The sequence below is a fragment of the Equus asinus genome, chromosome 27 (genome assembly GCF_041296235.1).
Source record: "Equus asinus isolate D_3611 breed Donkey chromosome 27, EquAss-T2T_v2, whole genome shotgun sequence".
NCBI classification, from domain to species: Eukaryota; Metazoa; Chordata; class Mammalia; order Perissodactyla; family Equidae; genus Equus; species Equus asinus.
The window spans coordinates 795,659-819,050 of NC_091816.1; the positions used below are offsets into that span (position 1 = coordinate 795,659).

The following is a 23,392-nucleotide window of genomic DNA, read 5'->3' on the forward strand; positions in this document are numbered from 1 at the left end:
TCAGACACCCACCAGGGGACCTGGAGCCTAAGTGCCACTCATGAGGTCCATTACTCATCATCACCATCACTGGGAAAGTGAGCAGGTATTAAATGTTCTCCTTTCATTAAGAGTATCAGGGACAACTAAGGGCCATCCCCGAGCTGTGAGCCCAGCCTTCTCCTCAGTGCCCTGGGAACTGGGCACCTCAGTGGAGGCACGGTCATGTTAGGTGTCCAGACCCAAGGCAATTCTTGGCTGTGCAAACCGCATGAGCTCTTAGGGCCTGTGACCCCATCTCTGGACAACACACACGATGTGCCAGCAATAGCCTAACGGCCATGCTATAGAGATTTCTGACTTTACTTTGAAATTGATGCATAAAGAAAATAGGGGTAGAAGTTGTTTGATTAGGTGAAATTTGTGAGTTGAAAAAGATGTGTAACCATGTGAAGCCTACTGAGGAAAATAAACTCTATATTATAAGAATTAAAGCTATGTGGGAAATGGATTAAGTATTTTTAATGATAAATTGGTATAATATTTAAATGATAAATTGGTATAATTATTCTTTAAATGATTTTAAAGGATAAGGAAAAAAGCCTAAAATGTTCATTTGTTCCTTCATGCGACATTCATTTACCACGAGCTAGGAAGCGTTCTAGGCACTTTCACATGCTGTCTCACTTAATCTCACTCAATGCTGCCACAAATCCCGCAAAATGGGCAGTCTCTCCTCATCTTACAGAGGAGGCGCTGAGACTGGGCCTCACCCGCCTTTACAAAGGTCACAGGCAGCCGCGCGCGGTTTCCAAATGACCTTAGCTCTTGAGCAGGAGGGCACCGCGCTGCTCCCACCCTCCCTAGACGCAGCTCGGATCCACGGTCAGAAGGCTGCCTTTGAAGCCACTTTTATCCCTTAACTCACGACTAAACCTTAAACTCCTTAGGCAGAAACCAGAAACTGAAGGGCTGAGGAGGAAACAGGCAGCTTTTAATTACTTAGAGGCTGTTCGTTCCGACTGTGATTCATTTCATGTGATGTTACCTTCTCTTCCTTTAGAAGCACATCTCTTCCCTCCTAAAAAGTCTACAAGAGAGAAAAGGTAAGAGGCCGGAGCAAACTCCATCCACGCAAGTTTTCAGAAAGGCTCTAGGAAATAAGAAGTCTGAAGGAAATAAGAGTTGTCCCAGTTCAGCCGAACGGAGGAATGCTGACAGACGCAGGCGGGCCCTGCTCCCGGACCCACGGTGTTTCTGGAAACCGCAGTGGAGAGGGTTCTTCGGGAAGCCCTGGACGCAGCCCTGCTGCATTTGTGTGCACCCGGACAGCGCGGCAGCCTCATCTTCCTGGCCATTCTTCATCGCAGACACAGTGGTAATAGTTAGAAAACCCTGGACTTTTCAGGCAATGCCAGAAGTGGAATAGGGTAACCGAGGTGAGAGAGCAAGGTTTGGGTTTTTGATTCCTGGACCTCCAGCACTCTCTGGAATAACCCTTCTTCCTGAGAGGGCGCTGCCCACAGCGCGGTGGGGGCTCTGACGAACGACAGGCAGGCCGGCATGCACGTTCCGATTCCAGGCCTCAATGTGTGATGCCCGACAAACTGCTCACCGGGCTCAGCTTTTCTGGTGTTAGCTGTAATTCAGGATGAGGACGACTAACTGTGATTGTCCTGAGGCTCAGTGAGCTGTCGTATCTGTACACAGTATTGGGGGCCCTGGCACACCCTCGCTGGCATTCCAGAAGGTTCACAGTCAATATCCCGCAGCATCCCCTCCTGTTCCCATTGAGCCTCGGGAGTCTCCTCATAGCCTCGCAAGCTTGGCCAGGGTCCTCTGAGGTCCTGTGGCTCAGCTGCGTGGTCACCAGCTCTCACTGGTGGCTCCATGTTGCTGCTCTTGCCCGGCCGCTCCTCTGAGGGCCCATAGATCTGCACTTTTGTATTTCATCGCCTGGGAGAGGTTCAGCCCCAGAAGCGAGCCTCGCATGGTCCAGCCCTGCAGTGAATTTTGCTTGTGATCAGCTCGCACCCCCACTGCAAGGCTCCAACACTTTACGGTGGGCAAACTGTTTCATCGCACTTAGACCTTTAAAGAAAAACCCAAGTTGTCACATGTGTTTAAAACACACCGATTCTTGTACCCGCACTGTCCAGTGTGGTAACTGCTAGACACCTGTGGTTGGTGAACACTTGAAATGTGGCTCAGAACTGAGTGTGCTGTGAAGCTAAATACACACCAGATTTCAGAGACAGTACCAAAAAAATTTTAAATGTTGAAATATATTTTTATTGATTACATATTAAGATCCATAGGGTTAAATAAAATGTCATTAAAATAAATGTCAGCTGTTTCTTTTTACTTGTGTTAATGTGACTAGTAGGAACTTTAACATGGCTCACGCTCTCTCCTAGACAGCAGTGCACAGACAAACGTGAGAAGCAGCATGTCCACGGCCGCAGTCCACCGCAGTCACGCTCGGCTGCAGCCCGGCTGGCCGGCTTTTGCCTGAAGAGATTAGGGAACGAGCTGTGTACAGCAGGTGCTCTACATAATTATTAATATTTTGAAAGAATGTGTCGCCCTCGTATTCACCTTTCATATGTTGTCATATGACTGACCATTTCTTTTACTTCATTGAACAAAGTCACAGATAAACGGTTTTCTTTTTTTAACTTTTTTAAATAATTCAAGGCCAGAGGCTGAATTAGATTAGACAAAAGTAGAAACAAGACTCCCGTGGAGATGCCGGGGATTGAACCCGGGGCCTCATACATGCAAAGCATGTGCTCTACCACTGAGCTACATCCCCTGGTGACACATGGTTTTCAATCACAAAAAGTTAAAAATCATTCACAGGGTTTTCTATTTTAAGAGTAATGCACAATAATCACCAACTGGTAAAGCATTTGTCATATCCAATGGAGAATTTACAATAATGGAGTAGTAGTTGTTTTCTGGTTTATTTATTTAATTGTCTAACTCATTTCTTATACATTTTCCAGTTATTTTGATTAATATCATGTAAACTATTTTGGATAAGCAAGTCATTTTTTAAAAATTGCCAATTGCTTATGCAAAAATGACTCCAATTCAGTAATTATCTCCATGATTCCCATGAAAAGTTCCATTATTTGAAGAATAATGCAATTTTCTTTTTTATGATTTTTTAACTTTTTATTAAGATTATGATAGTTTACAACCTTGTGATTTCCTTTTTTTTTAAAGATTTTATTTTTCCTTTTTCTCCCCAAAGCCCCCCAGTACATAGTTGTATATTTTTAGTTGTGGGTCCTTCTAGTTTTGGCATGTGGGACGCCGCCTCAGCGTGGCCTGACCAGCGGTGCCATGTTCACACCCAGGAATCAAACCGGCGAAACCCCAGGTCGCCAAAGTGGAGCACGAGAACCCAACCACTCAGCCGCAGGGCCGGCCCAATGCAATTTTCATTGCAACATCAGAAGGACAAACTTTTCATTACAAACAAATAATAAACAACTCTTTTTAGCAATCAAAATCATACTGTATTTTTTTTTCTGTTCCTTGAGACACAGCACAGTTTTATTTGACTGATATGTGGCCCAAGTAAACATACCTTCTAGTGCTTTGTAGAATCTTTCTGACTTTTGAAGGTTTTCAACATATTCATCCCAGCTAAAAACTGATCTGATCTAAGGAATGTGTGTCTCTTTGAAAACAGTTTACAAACAAAATTTTACATGCAGTTTTGGCATAGACCAGCCAGAATCTCATGATAGATTTGATCATTTAAAATTCTTTTCTAGAACGTCTATTTTCAAAACATCTTTTTGCGTGTGTGTGCTTGTTTGTCCTGTTTGATTTTCTGTAAATATTATTGGGAAAAAAAAGAAAAACAACTATATTTTCATTAAATAGGTCAAATAAAATTATCATCCACTGTAACAAGCTGTCAAGAGAGATCACAGTATTTGCCAAAGTCAGCGAATTCATCAAAAAGAAGCTGCTATTGCCCTTTGTGTACTGTTTGACTGTACAAATTGTTTTCCTTCATTTGTATTTTAATCCTCTTTCCGCTTTTTTTCTTTCCCATTCAACTGTATCCTAACCTTCATTATCTTTTAAAATTCTTCTATGCCATTTTCATTATCTATATTTTCTTGGCTTTATTAACTCATCCTTATCTTTATGAATTTTAACCATCAGAGTTTTTTTGTTTTTGATTTTGTTTTAGTTTCTATTGTGTTATAGAGGAGAGCTTTTGACTTTTTAAGCTCTATCAGTCTATCAGCTTACAATTTGGGCTTCCACTAGGCTACTTCTTTCCTGTTGTATTTGAATTTTAGTATAAACAATAAATTTGAAGAAATATGCCAAATTAATCTGAAACTAAGGCACACAGCAGAGCAGTTGGAAAGCAGTTTTAAATGGTTAGGCTGCTGCCTGGTTGTGTTGAGCTGTGCTGCTCTTTAATCAAATCACGCTTCTGCTGCGTAGGTTGACTTCTGTGTTGATGATAAGTTATTGAGTGATTTCTGATGACTGAGTTCAGGACTTCGGTCACTGGATCACTTGTGTCAGTGACTATTTTGCACATCGTTTCCTCTGGAATCACCAGACTGGTAGGACAAGATACCTTGAGATGCTATAGAAACAGCGTGATATGTTAAGATGCATAAATATATAACTGCACACAGACGTTCCCCCTGGATGCAGTGCTGGTGTAGGGTTGCGTCCTTCACACACAGGAAGTCTGATCAACTCATTCCACTGACTTCCAACAACAAAGAAAAATATTATGCAGGGATTTTATTATTTCATACATTGCATTACAGAGTCCATTCCTGAGAGAAGAGCACTCCCATTTTGACCAAGGGCTACTGAAATCAGAATCCTCTACCTATCTCGTTTTACGTGTCTGATAATTGGCAGAATTCACCACAGACCAGTGTCTGTCTCCACATGTTTAAATCCTAGTTTCTCCTCCATTGGCCAGCAGTACAGGTGTCACAGGACATGTCCTTATCACCGTGCGACCTCTAGCCACGCACCATCGCATCACAGCAGGAAGTCAGCATGGCAGCATGGGACCCCCACACTGAGACACTCACAGTCACTTACCAGTGCACAAAACTGACTATGAATCTCATAAATATGTGCCACCAACCCAACTAATGTTTCCCCAATTCAGCTTCCCTTAGATGGAGCCTCAAATCTCCATGAGCACCCTTAACACCCTGGACAGGAGAGAAAGGACAGCGGCAAAGCGTGGGGCGGACAGAGATGGAGGTCTTGACCACAGGGCTTCAAACATCTTTTTTCTTTTTGGGGGGCATATTTTCCAAGAACACCTGACCTTGCGAACGCACTGCTGAGGCCCCTCCCAGGGTCTTGGAAGAGGGGCCCTGAAGCATAAGCTTTACTGCCCTCCCAGTAAGTCACCTCTACTCATGTCATCCCTGAGCCGATGTTCCAGGACATGGCCCAGGAACCTCGATTCTCTGCTATGTCAAGGTACGTTCTGTGCCGTCCCCCAATGTGCTCCTTATCCAGATGTAGGCACCTTTTGTCTCCCTTTTGTTGAGGCGCGTTAATCAGAGTAGAGAAGTCCTATTATCGAGTCCTTCAGCGTTCTCAATGTCTCCCGGGTGGCCTGCTGCGTCTTAATGCAAACGTGTCTCCCCTGGCTTGTTCTGATAACCCAGGCTTCCTCAGCCAGGCGCCCTGCTTCCAGTTTGCTCAGTCCTTGCTATGAATTGTAGAAGAAACTGTCACTGAGTGAGTGAAAAGTATGAAAAGTGAAACACAAGTTTGTCAGGCAAAATTCAAAGAACCTACACAAACTTTGTATGTTGACAATGAGAGAAAAAAATCCAGATGTCACGACTGAGAGAACAGCCCTTTTGGGCTTGCGTTACGTCATCTACTCTGATTTGCAGCCCTTCCCAGAATCATTTCCAAGTTACTACTTTTTGATAAATAGCATCATAGACTTGGGAACTTTTTTCTCTCACTCACTCCATGACGGTTTCTTCTATAATTCATAGCAAGGACCAGAGCAGACCGGAAATGGAAATGGCTCTAGGATGGGCAGCAAATCAGAGTAGATGATCTAATACAAACCCAAAAGAGCTGTCCTCTCAGTTGCGACATCTGGGAGGGGGTGCAATAGCTGCCTTCCAGTAACAGCTGTGTATCTACAGGGAAGGGGGTGGGTGACTTAGCTGGGTGCAAAGCAATCTAGATTAAATCAAATGAATTGAATTAAGTGAAAGATAATTAGGGCCAAATTTGTTGTGAAACTCCATTCGATTATGGAAATCTCCCAAAGGAGATGCAAGTAACACCATTACTTAGAACTGAGAAAACAGTGTTATCACTGAATGTGTTCTGAGTAACTGTGCTGTGTTTCTGCCAGGGGACTAAGGGGATGTCCAGACACATGTTTGCTGTTCCTCTTCTCTCACAGGCCATGATTCTGTGGCAACTGCATCTTTGTTTACCCAGTGCTAAATTATGAGAATAAATTTCTTCATTAATATGATACTTAAATACAAAGACTGTTGCCTAAAGAGTCCAATTACTTAAAGCCCTAATTAAAATGTGGTCATCTCCTACCATAGCTGAATTTACCATGCAAGCCAATTAATTTGATGCTACCCCATGAAGAACGTCAAACTGGAAAGAAAAAGATGAAAGCAGGGATTACAAATAAGTTGCATCTAGCAAGCCTATTCTATTTTTTTTACTAGTATTTCCTTGGAGCTCTGGATTGAAATGGTTTTAGGAAAATAATATGTTGATCCATTAGCGATGTCTGCCATGGCATAGGATAAGCTAGTGACAGCTTGACTACCATGGGCAGAGCTCTCTTAGACCACAGCGAGAGGTCAGAATCCATGACAACCCAGGCAGTACGGACATTCTGTGCCAGGGCTCTGGTGCTGAGATTCTATGCTCCTCCCTTACAAGATACCAGCAGAAGCAAAGAGACGAGGACCCCACATTTTAGATGCCACTACCGTGGGCTCTGTAACTCAACAGAGCTATATCCACTACAGGGAAATTCTCAGAGGCCTTTTTGCACAGCTGTATCATTTTAATTCTGAGGAAACGGAAGCCAGAGAAGATATTTCACTCACCTGTGGCCATAAGACAACTTAGAGGCGGAATTGGGACCAGAATCCGAGCTCCTTAGCTCCCAGACCTGTGACCTGAAGTTCTGTGGGAACAAAAGGTCCCTCCTCTCCTCCCACCCTGCAGCACTGGTCCCAGGTCCTGAGTGTCCATATCAGATTCGCCCTGAAACTGTGTAGATCAATCTCTGGGCTGTTGCCATCTGCATTCACAGGTTCTGTTCCTGTTTCATTTTGGTGTCACAGGGTTGACCGTCTCTTGTTCTTGAGGATCCCATGGCTCACTGGGTACTTTAATTCGGAATACGACAATAACAGTGGCTCCTAAAGTGCCCCGTCAAAGCTCAGGCTGGAATGCAGTGTCCCTGGTCAGGTCAGCCGTGAGACTGGGTGCTCCTGACCTGCGCCTAGAGGACCCTGAACAAGCCCCAACATTCCCCTCCGGTCTGTTAGTGGCAAGAGCCAGCCGAGGGCAGATACGAGTCAGATACGAGTCAGATCTGGTCTCAGGCTCTCCCTCAGGCTCACCTTCAACACGCTGTGCCCGGGAGAGGCTTGGGACAGAAAGGAGAAGCTGCCCCTGCCTGGCCAGGGGCCTCACCACCTCGTGGAGCACAGTGTGACCCACTTCACTCAGCTCCTTTCACTTGTGCCTTTTTTCTCTTCCTATCAAGGGACCTAAGGATATCTGACATCATGACAACCACCACCTTCCTTCTTCCGAAGGCTTGGCAAGACACAGACAAACAGGTGGAAGGAGAATTTCCCATCAGCAGAAACTGGGCGCCTCCTGCCTCCTTTCCGGGACTGACATATGTCTAATCCTTTGCCTGTCTGAGTTTTCCTCTTTTTTTACTAGTAAGTCAAACTCCCTAGGTCTGGCCATGGGCCACAGCCAGAGCAATTGGTCAGCAGGGTGCCCAGCGGGGAGGAGCTGCTCTCCTCCTGCAAGGACGGAAACCACTCCTGGCACGGGGCTTCCGCGTTGGTTCTCTTATATGTGAAGTGGCTTTGGCTTGACCGCGGGGCAGCGCTACTCTGGAATAACTGGGAAACACAGAATGAACATGGAACCCAAACGGCAGCATGGCCTGCGTGGTCCTTAGGGCCTCTTCTTCCCAGAGCGCCCGAGCAGACTGCAGCTACCCCTCCAACCGCCGGCTGGGCTTGCGTGTATGCTCCTAGGTCCCTGTGAAGGGGTCCAGGTCTCTGCGTCAGCAGCCAGTGTTTAAAAAGGAAGTATTCAATGTCTCATGGAAAGATTTAGCACAGTGCCTGGCACATGGAAAGTGCTAGGCACAGTTAACTATTGAGATAAATGTTACAATTTTTCTTGTGTGAGTGGCACCATCCTCTAGCGTGTCGTACTGTGGACCTTAATCTTCATAAGAGGTGGCATATAATAGAGCTTTACAGCTATTAAGTAATTTTCAGTCAAAATTCCGTTCAATCCTCAGAACAGTTGCTTAAATCCCACAATAAAGTTTTCTCGATTGGTTCCAATCTCTCCCCTCTCTGAACCACCAGAGCATTTTATTTGTTTCTATTTGTCTGCCCCCTGCCCGCTGCCCCCTCAGCGTGTAAACCCTGAGAGTCACTGTCCCCCTCTGCACTGCTGAGTCCCGGGACGTCACCCTGGTCTCCTGCTAGCTGGGTTTGGCCAGTGGAAGGTCCCAGCAGGAGATCAGAGGGGGTATTAGTCAGGTAGTAGGATCTACAGACGAACGGAACCAACCAGATGTGTGTGTGTATAATATGTGTGTGTGTGTGTATCTAAAGGTGTATTATAAGGGCTTGGCTCACACAATTATGGAGGCTGACAGGTCCCGAGATCTGCAGGGTGAGTCAGCAGCAAGCTGAAGACCCAAGACAGCCAACAGCCTAGTTCCGTCCCAGGGCCGGCAGCCTTGTGACCCAGGAAGAGTGGATGTCTCAGTTGATTCCAAAGGCAGGAAAAAGCCAATGTCCCCATTAAAGGCGGTGAAGCAGGAGGGATTCTCTCTTACTCGGGGGAGAGCCAGCTCTTTAGTTCTAGTCAGTCCTTCAACTGATTGGATGAGGCCCACCCACTTTGTGGAGGGCAGTCTACTCAGTCTACTGATTCAAAGGTTAATCTCATCCAAAAACACCTTCACAGAAACACCCAGAATAGTGTTTGCCCAAATAGCTGGCACGCTGTGGCCCAGTCAAGTTGACACACAAAGTAACCATCACAGAGAGTAAAGGAGGGAAAGGATAAGTATTTCTTCCTACTGCCCCCCTGCTTTGGCACGGCGTCTCTGAAGGTGCCTGTGTTCCTCGGTGACTACAGCCCCATGGAGCAGGGCCGTTCCCCAGGCCCCGGCTCAGTGTCCCCTCCAGTCCCGGGATGGTAGCATCTCCCTTTGTCACCAGACCGTGGAGCCCGAAGAGCCTTTGCCGATTCCTTTAACCTGGCACAGCCCTCTGCAGCTAATCCACCATTCAAGGCCTTCGTTTGAACCTTGTGGGGTAAATGCTATTTCCTCCCATGGCCCTGAGAGATACAGTGGTATTCATCTCTTTCTCCATCTTATAATTATAATAGAAATATATGCTTATTTAGGAAGAAGGACCTGGCCACCCACTTCTGAAGAAACTGGCCATGAAAACCCTATGAACAGCAACGGAGCCCTGTCTGACACAGCGCTGGAAGGTGAGAGGGTAGCGGAAAAGAGCGGGCCAGGTTCCGCTCTGCTGTGCACAGGGGCACTGGGAGTCGGAAGAGACTCACCAGCACTAACAACAAATATGTTTATTATGGAAAACTTGGAAAGTAAAGAACATATAGAGAAGAAAATAAAAACCAATCAGAATCTACAAAAAGGAGATAGTCCTTATTGACTTATTAGTGTAAGTCTCCTATTGGTTTACGTGAGGAGGGGAGCATGAAATAGCTGGTGGTTGTGTGTGTCCCATTTCCTTAAACATTCTTCAATTTGAATTTCTAATGATTGCCTATCATTCTGTGGTATTTTAACTCTTTTGTGGCACATGGATTATAAATTATTTTCTGCCCCTGGAAGAATCTCATAGTCAATTTACTGTGGCATTTGACCAGCTTGGTACCTTGCACACTAATGATATTCATTCGTAGACACATCATCCACCCCACCCTGTCAAAGACATAAAATAATTTACAAAGATAAATAAAATATAGCAAGAGAAAGTACATTTTAAATATATGAGAATAAAAGAGAAAATAAACATAGTGAAATACGATGGAGGCAAGAGTGAGATTAGAATCCAATAACGCATCCCGGGAACCTTACACTCTTATTAGAAGCTGGGCACAAACTTGGCTCCAAGCTTCCCAACAGCCGATTCAGAGGAAACATGAGCAGTTACTGAATTCAGGGTTTCCATAGAAGAAAGCCAATTCAGTGACTCGGGAGCAGTGCTGACAGAAAGGCGCGATGTGGTCCTCACCAATGTCTTTACAGGAAAGGTAGTCAGGGGTCACAGGCTGTTTCTTGTAAATCTGCCTATGTAAGCCGAGGGCATGGCACCAAACTGCAGCTCAGCAAGAGCAATTCTACCAGAGGCCCGATGAGATGCACTCCTCATACACAGCTCTGATCCCGCTCACCCACGAGTGGAGTTCAGAGAATCTAGAGAAAAGCATGGTTTGCATGTTCTTCAGGAAAATCTCCATATGGTGTCTCTCCATGTATCTACACCTATATCTATATCTATTTACTAAGTGGCAGAGTTCTGGTCCCAGCAACACGGTCAACTAAAACAGGCTCCATCTCTTCTACAAACACATACAATACAACAAAAAACTGTAAACATACAGCCAAGACTGAAAGAACAAATGGGCTTTCTCCAGTGATCAGCAAGGGCGAGAAAGTCCTCAGGCAGATTAGCAGGCTGCCAAGGTGCCTCTGGTGGCCCAGGGGGACAGGGAACCTGAAAACAGGTCCAAAAGGGTGAGGTTTTCATACTCCAGGAAGGGCATTCTGATGTGGTCTTAGGCCTCTGCAAAGCAGGGAACTGCAACTGGGAAATGCTTTCTACAGCTAAGTTCTTGGAAAGAAGTTCAAGAAAACTCTACTACCAGCTGGTTTTTGGGAAGGGCTCTGGTTTAAAAATAAAAATCAAATAAATGAACAAAAAAATCCTGAGCCACTCGCAAGTATAGAGTCTTGATTTATGGGATCATAAACTGCAAAACTAACACAAAAATGGTTTCCAGACCAGTGAAACCCATGGAACACTTGGCAAAAAAAAATGCGAAACAAGCCTGTAGGGGCTGTTCCCCACGGAGGCTCAGAGGATGCCCACGGGAGCAAACAGCTTCAGCTGAAAATGAGCTCACAGTAAAAAGTCACAAACCACAAAGGAAAATGAGTCACCATAAGAGAAATATACAGGAAAATATGTGATCCCCACCAAACTGAAATATTAGAAAGGGACTATGTAATAACTATGTTTAAATATTTTAAAAGTTAAGAGGGGGAATAGAAACCATATGAAACATCAGGATACCCTCTACAAAAGGAGAATCTAGCAGCTGGCCCAGTTGTACAATGGTAAGTTTGTGTGCTCTGCTTCAGCTGCCCAGGGTTCACAGGTTCGGATCCTGGGTGTGGACCTAGCACTGCTCCTCAGGCCATGCTGTGGCAGCATCCCACATAAAAATAGAGGAAGATTGGCACAGGTGTTAGCTCAGGGCCAATCTTCCTCGAGCAAAAGAAGAGGAGGATTGGCAACAAATGTTAGCTCAGGGCCAATCTTCCTCACACACTTGAAAAAATTTGAAAAAAAATTAAAAAGGGGAATGTACACAGAACTAAAAATGGAATATACAGTTATTGAAGTTGAAGATTCAGGATATGGGCTAATTAACAAATCAGATATAATTAAAGAGAAGAAAGACATGGAGAAATAGCCCAGAATCCAGAGATAAAGCAATTCTAAGACATTAAATGACAGTGAGTTTAGCGTCATGTTAACTTTATACTCACATAGCACTCACTTTGGGCAGGCACTGTGCTGGTTCTTTATAAATATCATCTCACTTAATCCTCATAACAATCGTGTTTTTCAAATGAGTTCACTGAGGTACAAAGTTTGATTTACTTACCAAAGTCATTGTTTAATATCAGCCCTGATACTGATCCCCCTACAGTGAACCCAGAATATATGGGTTAAACCAAAGCACACATTCACAGTTCCCTGGGTCTTTTTTTTTTTTTAAAGATTTTATTTTTTTCCTTTTTCTCCCCAGATCCCCCCCAGTACATAGTTGTATATTCTTCATTGTGGGTCCTTCTAGTTGCAGCATGTGGGACGCTGCCTCAGCGTGGTTTGATGAGCAGTGCCATGTCCACGCCCAGGATTTGAACCAACGAAACACTGGGCCGCCTGCAGCGGAGCACACAAACTTAACCACTCGGCCACGGGGCCAGCCCCCCAGTTCCCCAGGTCTTTAATTACACTCAGATGTAAACGTTTGTTTCTTTAACTTCTGACCCCCTGAGCTATAGGGTCAAATAGAAGTTACAAATTGTCAAAGTCCAGATGACCTCACGCTGGGCTCCCACTAAAGCTGTCGCTAATCCCAGGACCTTGACATCCTTTTACAGAGAAACTAACGTCCAGAGAATATGAAGAAACCGAAGCTTCCCAGGCCAAACCCCTCGGCTTCCTGACATCAGAGTCTACCTTCCACCATGGAGATGAACAGCCAAGGACGCTCATCTGAGAAATCCTTTGTCTCACTATCACTTTGCTCCACTAGAAGCAGCCCCAGACACAGGCCAATGGAAAAATGCTGACCAAGAAGTCCATGGCCCCCCTCCCCTACCTAAAACCCCAAATAAAAACCCCTACCTGTTTCTTAACGGGGAGCAAGCAACTTTTGGGGCACTGGCCCTTGCTTTGCTCCCTCTGCCTGGCAAAGTAAAGTTTTCCTCTTTCTCCCAAGACTCTCTTCTCGTTATTTAGATTGGCCTCGGATCAGAGACTGGACTTTTGGTAACAACTTGGGAACCAAGATGGGACCTGTGGGTGGTCCCCACTGAGACCCTTCAGCTTGGATCAGAGGCTCCTGAGTGCTACTCCCCGCCTGCCCCAGTCAGGGAAGTGGAGGGTTGGAGAGGGGCTCAGCAGGGGGCTGGATCGCTGAGGAGCAGTGTGCTTAGTTGGTTGGACCTCACCCCAGGTCAAAGCCAAATCTGCTTCCTTGGCCAGACTCCACGCAGCACCCGGGACAGCTGGAGGGGCAGCTCTAGCAGCTGCCAAAGCCCATTTTGCTTTGGGAGCCTTCCCTCCTGCTTCCTCCCTGGGGCGGCATTGGGACCTCTGGTTACCAAGGAAAGTACCTTGGGAAAAAAGGAAAGTGCATTCGTTTGGAGTCGAGACACCCAGCCAAACAAGGTAAGTCCCCAGGTGTGCACAATCAAGGTCCCTTGTCCTTGCTCATTTGGGAAGATCTGCAGGCCAGGTCTTCAACTGTTGGGTGCCCCCAAGTGTAGGACATGGACTAAGCTGGGACTGGAAGCACTTTGGTTTTTCGTTTTCGTTTCTTTGTATGAGCTTCCATGGTGGCCGAGGGCTTTTTGGGAAAGTGCGCTTGTTTAGTTTGGTTTCTTTGGTTGTTGTTTGTGTGTTTGTTTGTCCCCTTTTTTGTGTTGACATTCGAGGCATCATATCTATCCCACCTGAGAGCCCCTTGGGGAAGATTTTGTCTGATTGGTCAACCTATAGTTATAACCCAATGAGGAAAAAAACAAATGGCATTTTATTGTATCACCACCTGGCCATTGTAGGTCTTGAAAAGTAAGCAAGTCGGCCATTGAATGAAACTTTGAGTTATCACGTTATCTTTCAGTTGGTGTTGTTTTGTAAAAGGCCTGGAAAATGGGGTGAGATTCCTTACATGCAGGCTTTTATGTGGTTGCATGATTAGGAAGGTGACCAGCCAGGAACCAAGCTGATGGTCCCATGAAAAGCCAAGCTTTCGGTAGTCAAAGATGCTCAGACACCAAAAGAAAAACTTGATGAGGACATTGCTACCCTGAGTGCGTTAAACCTTTTTAATCCTAATATCAATGTGACACAGCCACTGATGGCAAAGGCCCCAGACATTGGAAGGAAGCTCAGTGAGGTTGAAGGGGCCATAGCCATGAGTTCTAGTCAATTGGTGGAAGCTGCTTTCAAAGTTTATAATGTTTGAGAGGAGCATAAAGCCAAGCCAGTCAAGGTGCTTTACACAGCTCCCCCAGACAAAAGAGACAGAAAAGGGGATCGAGGGCTGTAGAGGAAGGGGCATTGGGAAAATGAGTGCCCTAAACTAGAGGAAGGCACGAGAGAGAAAAAGCGGGGTCCTCCAAAGAAGCTCATGACCTTTTGAATCTGAGACTCAGAGGAAGAAGATGATTGACAGGTCCAAAGGTTCTTTGCCATGCTGGTGGCTCCCATTCCAGTAGTCCCCCAGGAGCCCTGGGTACAAAGGACAGTGGGGACATAACTGGCTGCTTTCTAGAGGATACTGGTGCCACTTATTCAGTGTTAATCTACAAATTGACATCATTGAGTAATTACTCAGTGGCCATTGTTGGGAGTCACTGGTGAAATTCAACAAGACCCATGCTGCAACTACTGGAAAGCAACTTGGAAAAACAAAATTTGGCTTCATAACTAGGGAGCTTTGTATGACTGTACCTGATTCATGGCAGTAATTTTTAAAACAATAGCTGTTGGAACTTTGTGTATGTGTGTCTATATGTATATTAAATGTGTATGATATTTTACCTCCAGATGGTATGGCCAAAATTCAGAGCTCCTATTTAATTGGATTAAAGTAAATACAAATATATACATATATATATAAATTCTAAATGTAATAAAAACTAGCCCAAAGGTGTTTCAAGTTGCTCAACATGATATAAAGTGATCTTTGGTGAAGAAAAGCCTGTTTACGTTTGCTGGTTTGATTTAAAATAGGCATGTCCTCAGAGTTGTCAGCATTGTATATGATGCAGACATATAGCCTGGGTTTAGTCAAATGAGCTCATGTTATCTCTGTTACAAAATTTATCAGCCAAAAAAATAACTTGGTATAATAGCTGATTTTGTTAGATGCCTCATGAAGTTTTTGTAGATGGTCCAAATATAATTGTTAAAGATAGGTAAACTAAACAAATGTAAAAGGATAAAAGTTTTTGGAAAAACTTTTTAACAATAATTATATGTATTACAGTGTATGTACTTAAAACAACTTAAGACAATGGTTAACTGCTTTAATGCCATGTGAAGTTATTAAGAGTAATTTAAACATAATTGTTGAAACTGGGTAAGAGTTTTTAAGTACAATAATTATGTTTTACAGTCTACATACTTGAAAAACAGCTTCCAAAATCTTTTTGAAAACACACTTTAGAGCTTTGCTAAGTTAAATTAAATAATAAAAGTATCTAGGTCATTTCCACAAAAGATAAAATATTAAAAGATGATTACTAAGCAGAGATTTGTCTGCCGTGGGTTTCTTAAAGAAACTGAAAGTTGCTTAGGCTTGTTAATAAACATGTTTTCTGTAGGATGAGGAATTTTCTATGAAAAAACACATATTTCTAAAAAGTCTATATACAAGGAAAGTTAAAATGTATGTTTTCAGTAAAGAAGGTAAAAAGAATAGAGATACTTCTGTTGGTTTTGTTAAGAAAGATAAATTTGTCCTAAAAAAACTAGGGGAAAAAAAGAGGAAAGAAGACATGGGACAAATTCTGAATGTAAAAAGTAAGCGACAGAAGGTTTGTGGAAGTAAAACCCTGAGGAGTTTTATGTATGGTCAAGTTGACTGAGATTGAAATGAATATTTTAAGTAAATAAGTTTCAATATCAAAAGTAAGCTGGTGCAAAATTAAAGTTATCTTTTTTTCCTTTCCTAAAAGGATAGTTTTCTTAGACTTTTTATCTGCTCTTGATAAAAAATATAAGAAGGTTTTTCTTGACTATTTTAACTCTGTTTTCCCGTGACTTTTTGTTATCACTTTGAATAGATACCCAAGCATAGTTTCACAGTGAGCTTTGTTTCCTATCTGAACAAATGTTTTAAACCTTTTGCTGTTTTTGACAAGCCTCCCTTTCCCACCGAAATATTCAAGTCCTGAATAAAGGCTTTATTCTGACCTGGAAGAGGAGAGAAGGTTTCTCTTGGGATTTTTAGAGGGCCCCTGGGACTTCTCAGAGAAATTTGTTCGCTCCCTATAAGAAAAAATACTAAACTAATTAGGCTTATTTGGCATGTTAAATTACTTGGGAAGCATTGTCAAATAAGTAATAATAAACTTTCTTAAATGGTATTATGTGAATAAGTGCTATTAATATAAATGTTTCAAAAATTATATAACATTCCTAAAATTCTGACCTACTCTGATTGTCAGCCATGATTCTGGTTATTATTTCAAGGTATTGTATGTCACAAGAATGGTCAAGTGACTGTCAATTGTCATTTTTGAATGTTTTGTTATTTACAAACAGTTGTTGTTTTATGCTGATGTTTTTGCAAATATGTTTCATCTTCAGAGAAATTCATGGAAAGGACTCTGGTGCTTACTCTAGAATACAGGTTTCTGATAAATTTTCATATTGTAAAACTAAACTGGCTAAGAAATTACAGAACTCTAACAGGAAAACTGGCAACTTCATAGGACTGCTGACAAGATCAAGAACCACTTACACAGGACGGAATGAACTGAGGAAGATGATCATAAGTTTTATGGCTTTTTGCTTGAGATATGGCTGATTTTTAATGTTTCATTTTTTCAGATTTAAGGTAACATTTTTCTCGTAAGGAACTATGACTTATAACAATTTATAAACAAGATTGAAGCATTTATCTTTTTTTAAAGATTTTATTTTTTTCCTTTTTCTCCCCAAAACCCCCCAGTACATAGTTGTATATTCTTCATTGTGGGTCCTTCTAGTTGTGGCATGTGGGATGCTGCCTCAGTGTGGTTTGATGAGCAGTGCCATGTCCGCGCCCAGGATTCGAACCAACGAAACACTGAGCCGCCTGCAGTGGAGCACACAAACTTAACCACTCGGACACGGGGCCAGCCCCAGAAGCATTTATCTTTTTCTCCCTATCTGATCCCTCCAAAATGTAAAAACTCCTGATGAGTAAGAATTCTTAGTTTCATGGCAATACAGTTGTTTGCATAAGTTCAATAAGAATCTGTTCTCCTTATAAAAGGACACAATTGGAAACACTGGTTATATTACCAAGGCTTTGACTGGAATGTCATATTTGAGAGGAACATACAGACTCAGAAATGACCAGACAACCTTTGAGGAATGAAGGTTGACTTTATGGAATAAAGCCACTTGGAAATACTGTCCTGGCACCTTGCTTCTTGGTTCCCAATAACCTGGTAACATTAAGTAAAGAATGTCACTCCTTCTGGCAGGTGCAAAGAACCCCAGGATATTTTGGGAAACCTCTCAAGGAGAGGAAGTCACCCAAATCTGCAGGTACTGCAGTCAGAATCTGATGATAAGTCCTTGGCTTGACTTTCCTGGCCTTGGGAGGCCTTTGAAGTCCAATCTAAGATTCCTTATAAAAAGTTCCAGCAAATGTTTGCAGATGACATGATCTTATATATAGAAAACCCCAAAGAATCCATAGAAAAACTATTAGAAATAATCAACAACTACAAACTAGAAACTACAAACTACAGCAAAGTAGCAGGGTATAAAATCAACATACATAAATCAGTAGCATTTCTATACACTAACAATGAACTAAGAGAAAAAGAACTCAAGAACTCAATCCCAGTCACAATCGCAATGAAAAGAATAAAATACCTTGGGATAAACTTAACCAAGGAAGTGAAGGATCTATACAATGAAAACTACAAGACTTTCTTGAAAGAAATTGACGACGACATAAAGAGATGGAAAGACATTCCATGCACATGGATTGGAAGAATAAACATAGTTAAAATGTCCATACTACCTAAAGCAATCTACAGATTCAATGCTATCCCAATCAGAATCCCAAGAACATTCTTCACAGAAATTGAACAAACAATCCTAAAATTCATATGGGGCAACAAAAGACCGTGAATTGCTAAAGCAATCCTGAGCAAGAAAAATAAAGCCAGCGGAATCACAATCCCCGATTTCAAAACATACTACAAAGCTACAGTGATCAAAACAGCATGGTACTGGTACAAAAACAGGTCCACAGATCAATGGAACAGAATTGAAAGCCCAGAGATAAAACCACACATCTATGGACAGCTAATCTTCGACAAAGGAACAGAGGGCCTACAATGGAGAAAAGAAAGTCTCTTCAACAAATGGTGCTGGGAAAACTGGACAGCCACATGCAAAAGATTGAAAATTGACCATTCTTTTTCACCACACACCAAAATAAACTCAAAATGGATCAAAGACCTAAAGATTAGGCCTGAAACAATAAGTCTTCTAGAAGAGAATATAGGCAGTACACTCTTTGACATCAGTTTCAAAAGAATCTTTTCGGACACTATAACTCCTCAGTTGAGGGAAACAATAGAAAGAATAAACAAATGGGACTTCCTCAGACTAAAGAGCTTCTTTAAGGCAAGGGAAAACAGGATAGAAACAAAAAAACAGCTCACTAATTGGGAAGAAATATTTACAAGCCACTTATCTGACAAAGGGTTAATCTCCATAATATACAAAGAACTCACACGGCTTAACAACAAAAAAACAAACAACCTGATCAAAAAATGGGCAGAGGACATGAACAGACATTTCTCAAAAGAAGATATAAATATGGCCAATAGACACATGAAAAGATGTTCATCATCGCTGATCATCAGGGAAATGCTAATCAAAACTACACTAAGATATCACCTTACACACGTTAGATTGGCAAAAACATCCAAAACCAAGAACAACAAATGTTGGAGAGGTTGTGGAGAGAAAGGAACCCTCATACACTGTTGGTGGGACTGCAAACTGGTACAGCCACTATGGAAAACAGTATGGAGATTTCTCAAAAACTTAAAAATAGAAATACCCTATGACCCAGCCATCCCATTACGGGGTATGTATCCTAAGAACCTGATATCAGAAATCTCAAGAGTCCGTTGCACCCCTATGTTCATCGCAGCATTATTTACAATAGCCAAGACGTGGAACCAGCCTACATGCCCAGAAACTGATGATTGGATAAAGAAGATATGGTATATATACACAATGGAATACTACTCAGCCATAAAAAAAGACAAAATTGGCCCATTCACAGCAACATGGATGGACCTCGAGGGTATTATGTTAAGCGAAATAAGCCAGTCAGAGAAAGACGAACTCTATATGACTCCACTCATAGGTGGAAGTTAATATATTGACAAGGAGATCTGATCGGTGGTTACCAGGGAAAAGGGGGGGGGAGGGCACAAAGGGGGAAGAGGTGTACTCACAACATGACTAACAATAATGTACAACTGAAATCTCACAAGGTTGTAATCTATCATAACATTAATAAAAAAAAAATTTAGGGGGAAAACAAAAAAAAGTTCCAGCAAAGCAGATTTGAAAGAGCTTATATGATCAGTTGGCATTCTTGCTGCACTTATGTAAATAATTTGGCAAACTCTATTAAAACTAGACTTATTTTGCAAACCAGTTAGTCTTAATCTGGCTATGTTTAGTAAAAATGAGGGTGATTTTAGAGAGAAAAATTATGTTTCAGTAGAAACCATAACATACATTTGTGAATATTAGATCCTGGTTCTGATAATGGTCTTTGAGGTTCTTGTTATATCTGTTAACTGAACTGGATCCTGAATTCTTCTAGTCTCCTAAAATATCTGGCTACAAATCTCCAAACTAACATTTTCAGGGTTTTTTCCCCAATATTTTCATTCAGAATCATAGGGAACTGAATCTGCCCATTTTCCTGAAGCCTTGCAAACTGAAGCTGGAGAACTTAGTAGAAACCTAAGACAGATTCATGTCTGCTACTATATAAGCCCCTCAAAAAGGTACTTGAATGCCAGATGACATCATCAGGCACACTTCAAACTGCAAAAGGTTCTCGACTCTAACATCTAAAAATGTTTTAACTGATTGCCTTCTGGGCTCAGAAACTGGTTTATAATTTGCTCCAACCATTAACTTTGTTTTCCTTTTCTCTCTCTAGAATTGCTTCCTATTAAATACCTGGTTACCACAGAATGTCAGATCATCACACTTCCATCCTAAATGGTATGAAAACAGGTATTGGTGACTGGTTTTCAAGATTATTTTCCTGGATACCAAAAGGAGTCCAATCCACATTGTTTGGCATCTTACATTTTGGTTTATCTACGCTCTTATTGGCGGCTGGGATGAATATATCATGCCTAAATTCATCCTCTGCTGTTTTTCTGGTATTTATAAAATTGTAGCTGAGGCTATCACCACCACACAGGGAAAACTGGCAAAAACACGTTCAAGCTTTCCACCACAAAAACCCCCTAGCATTGCCCCGATTCAGCAGGAAGCAGCCAGACAACCATGGCGCCCCTTTTCCATAGAAATGGAAAGCAGGAAGCGACAGTGGGGAATATGTTACCAGCTCTTAGTTAATATCAGCCCTGATATTGATCCCCCTACAGTGAACCCAACATATATGGGTTAAACCAAAGCACACATTCCCAGTTCCCTGGGTCTTTAGTTACACTTAGATGTAAACATTTGTTTCTTTAACTTCTGACTCCCTGAGCTATAGAGCCAAATAGAAGCTACAAATTGTCAAAGTCCAGATGGCCTCACGCTGGGCTCCCACTAAAGCTGTGGCAATCCCAGGACCTTGATGTCCTTTTACAGAGAAACTAACGTCCAGCGAATATGAAGAAATCGAAGCTTCCCAGGCCAAACCCCTCAGCTTCCTGACACCAGAGTCTACCTTCCACCATGGAGATGAACAGCCAAGGACGCTCATCTGAGGAATCCTTTGTCTCCTCTGCTGGAAGGAGCCCCAGACACAGGCCAATGGAAAAATGCTGACCAAGAAGTCCATGGCCCCCCTCCCCTACCTAAAACCCCAAATAAAAACCCCATACCCGTTTCTTTTTTTTTTTTTAAGATTTTATTTTTTCCTTTTTCTCCCCAAAGACCCTCCAGTACATAGTTGTATATTCTTAGTTGTGAGTCCTTCTAGTTATGGTATGTGGGACACTGCCTCAGCATGGCTCAATGAGCAGTGCCATGTCCGCGCCTAGGATTTGAACCAATGAAACACTGGGCTGCCTGCAGCGGAGCACGTGAACTTAACCACTCAGCCACGGGGCCAGCCCCCCATACCCGTTTCTTAACAGGGAGCAAGCAACTTGTGGGGCATTGGCCCTTGCTTTTCTCCCTCTGCCTGGCAAAGTAAAGTCTTTCCTTTTTCACCCAAGACTTTGTTCTTGTTATTTGGATTGGCATTGGGTTCAGAGACTGAACTTTTGGTAACAGTTACACAGCCAGTGAGTGGCAGAGCTGGGATTGGAATGCAGGGGAGCTGCCCTCTCTAACTGGAGTGCACTTGTCCTGGGAGACTTCAAAGCTCTGTTAGTCCCTCTCTGCTGCATCGTCCCCTCCCCCCTCTGCTGTATCATCCCCTCCCCCCTCTGCTGCATCATCCCCTCCTCCTCTCTGCTGCATCATCCCCTTCCCTCTCTGCTGCATCATCCCCTCCCCCCTCTGCTGCATCATCCCCTCCTCCTCTCTGCTGCATCATCCCCTTCCCTCTCTGCTGCATCGTCCCCTCCCCCCTCTGCTGTATCATCCCCTCCCCCCTCTGCTGCATCATCCCCACCCCTCTCTGCTGCATCATCCCCTGCCCCTTCTGCTGCATCATCCCCTCCCCCCTCTGCTGCATCATCCCCTCCCCGCTCTGCTGCATCATCCCCTCCTCCTCTCTGCTGCATCATCCCCTTCCCTCTCTGCTGCATCATCCCCTCCCCCCTCTGCTGCATCATCCCCTCCTCCTCTCTGCTGCATCATCCCCTTCCCTCTCTGCTGCATCATCCCCTCCCCCCTCTGCTGCATCATCCCCTCCTCCTCTCTGCTGCATCATCCCCTCCTCCTCTCTGCTGCATCATCCCCTTCCCTCTCTGCTGCATCATCCCCTCCCCCCTCTGCTGCATCATCCCCACCCCTCTCTGCTGCATCATCCCCTCCCCCTTCTGCTGCATCATCCCCTCCCCCCTCTGCTGCATCATCCCCTCCCCCCTCTGCTGCATCATCCCCTCCCCCCTCTGCTGCATCATCCCCTTCCCTCTCTGCTGCATCATCCCCTTCCCTCTCTGCTGCATCATCCCCTCCCCCCTCTGCTGCATCATCCCCTCCTCCTCTCTGCTGCATCATCCCCTTCCCTCTCTGCTGCATCATCCCCTCCCCCCTCTGCTGTATCATTCCCTTCCCCTTCTGCTGCATCATCCCCTTCCCTCTCTGCTGCATCATCCCCTCCCCCCTCTGCTGCATCATCCCCTCCTCCTCTCTGCTGCATCATCCCCTTCCCTCTCTGCTGCATCATCCCCTCCCCCCTCTGCTGTATCATCCCCTTCCCCTTCTGCTGCATCATCCCCTTCCCTCTCTGCTGCATCATCCCCTCCCCCCTCTGCTGCATCATCCACTCCTCCTCTCTGCTGCATCATCCCCTTCCCTCTCTGCTGCATCATCCCCTCCCCCCTCTGCTGTATCATCCCCTCCCCCCTCTGCTGTATCATCCCCTCCTCCTCTCTGCTGCATCATCCCCTTCCCCCTCTGCTGCATCATCCCCTCCCCCTTCTGCTGCATCATCCCCTCCCCGTCTTTGCTGCATTGCTCTATCAGCATATAATAATGTTCTTGTATCCCCAACATTAAAAAAATCCTCTATTGACCTTATATTCTCTGTCAGCTCCCAATCCCATTGTTTTTCTCTTTCTCACGCCAAAGTTGGTAAAAGATTTCTAAAAAGGCTCTTGACTTCCTTCCCTATCATTTCCTCTTCAATTCATTCGATCTGTCATCTCTCTTGTGCCGCACAATCTTAGAACACTCTCCGAGCTTCATATTCACGTATGTGACTGCCTATTTGATACCTCAAATTTAACTTATCTAAAACTAAACTCTTGATCCCCCTGTCTTTCTCACTTTTATTATAAAAATCTAAAAAACATATGAAAATAAATTATTTTCCCACAAGATGTTTATTAATGACAAAGAGAATACATAACTTTTCTGAGATAAATAACCTTAATCAAGTAAATTTAATCACCAACAATATGACAAACATGTATTGTGTGGCTCTCGATATGATGCGC

At 43.7% G+C, this 23,392-nt stretch overlaps 1 protein-coding gene and 1 non-coding gene across 12 annotated transcripts in view; both read right to left on the minus strand.

The window, feature by feature from the left end:
• PSD3 (pleckstrin and Sec7 domain containing 3) overlaps positions 1-23,392 on the minus strand; it is a 655,493-nt gene that overhangs the window by 601,589 nt on the left and 30,512 nt on the right. The gene's annotated exons all lie outside the window — the stretch shown is intronic.
• TRNAA-UGC (transfer RNA alanine (anticodon UGC)) lies at positions 2,723-2,794 on the minus strand. Its single transcript has one exon. It is a non-coding gene; the product is annotated as a tRNA-Ala (tRNA).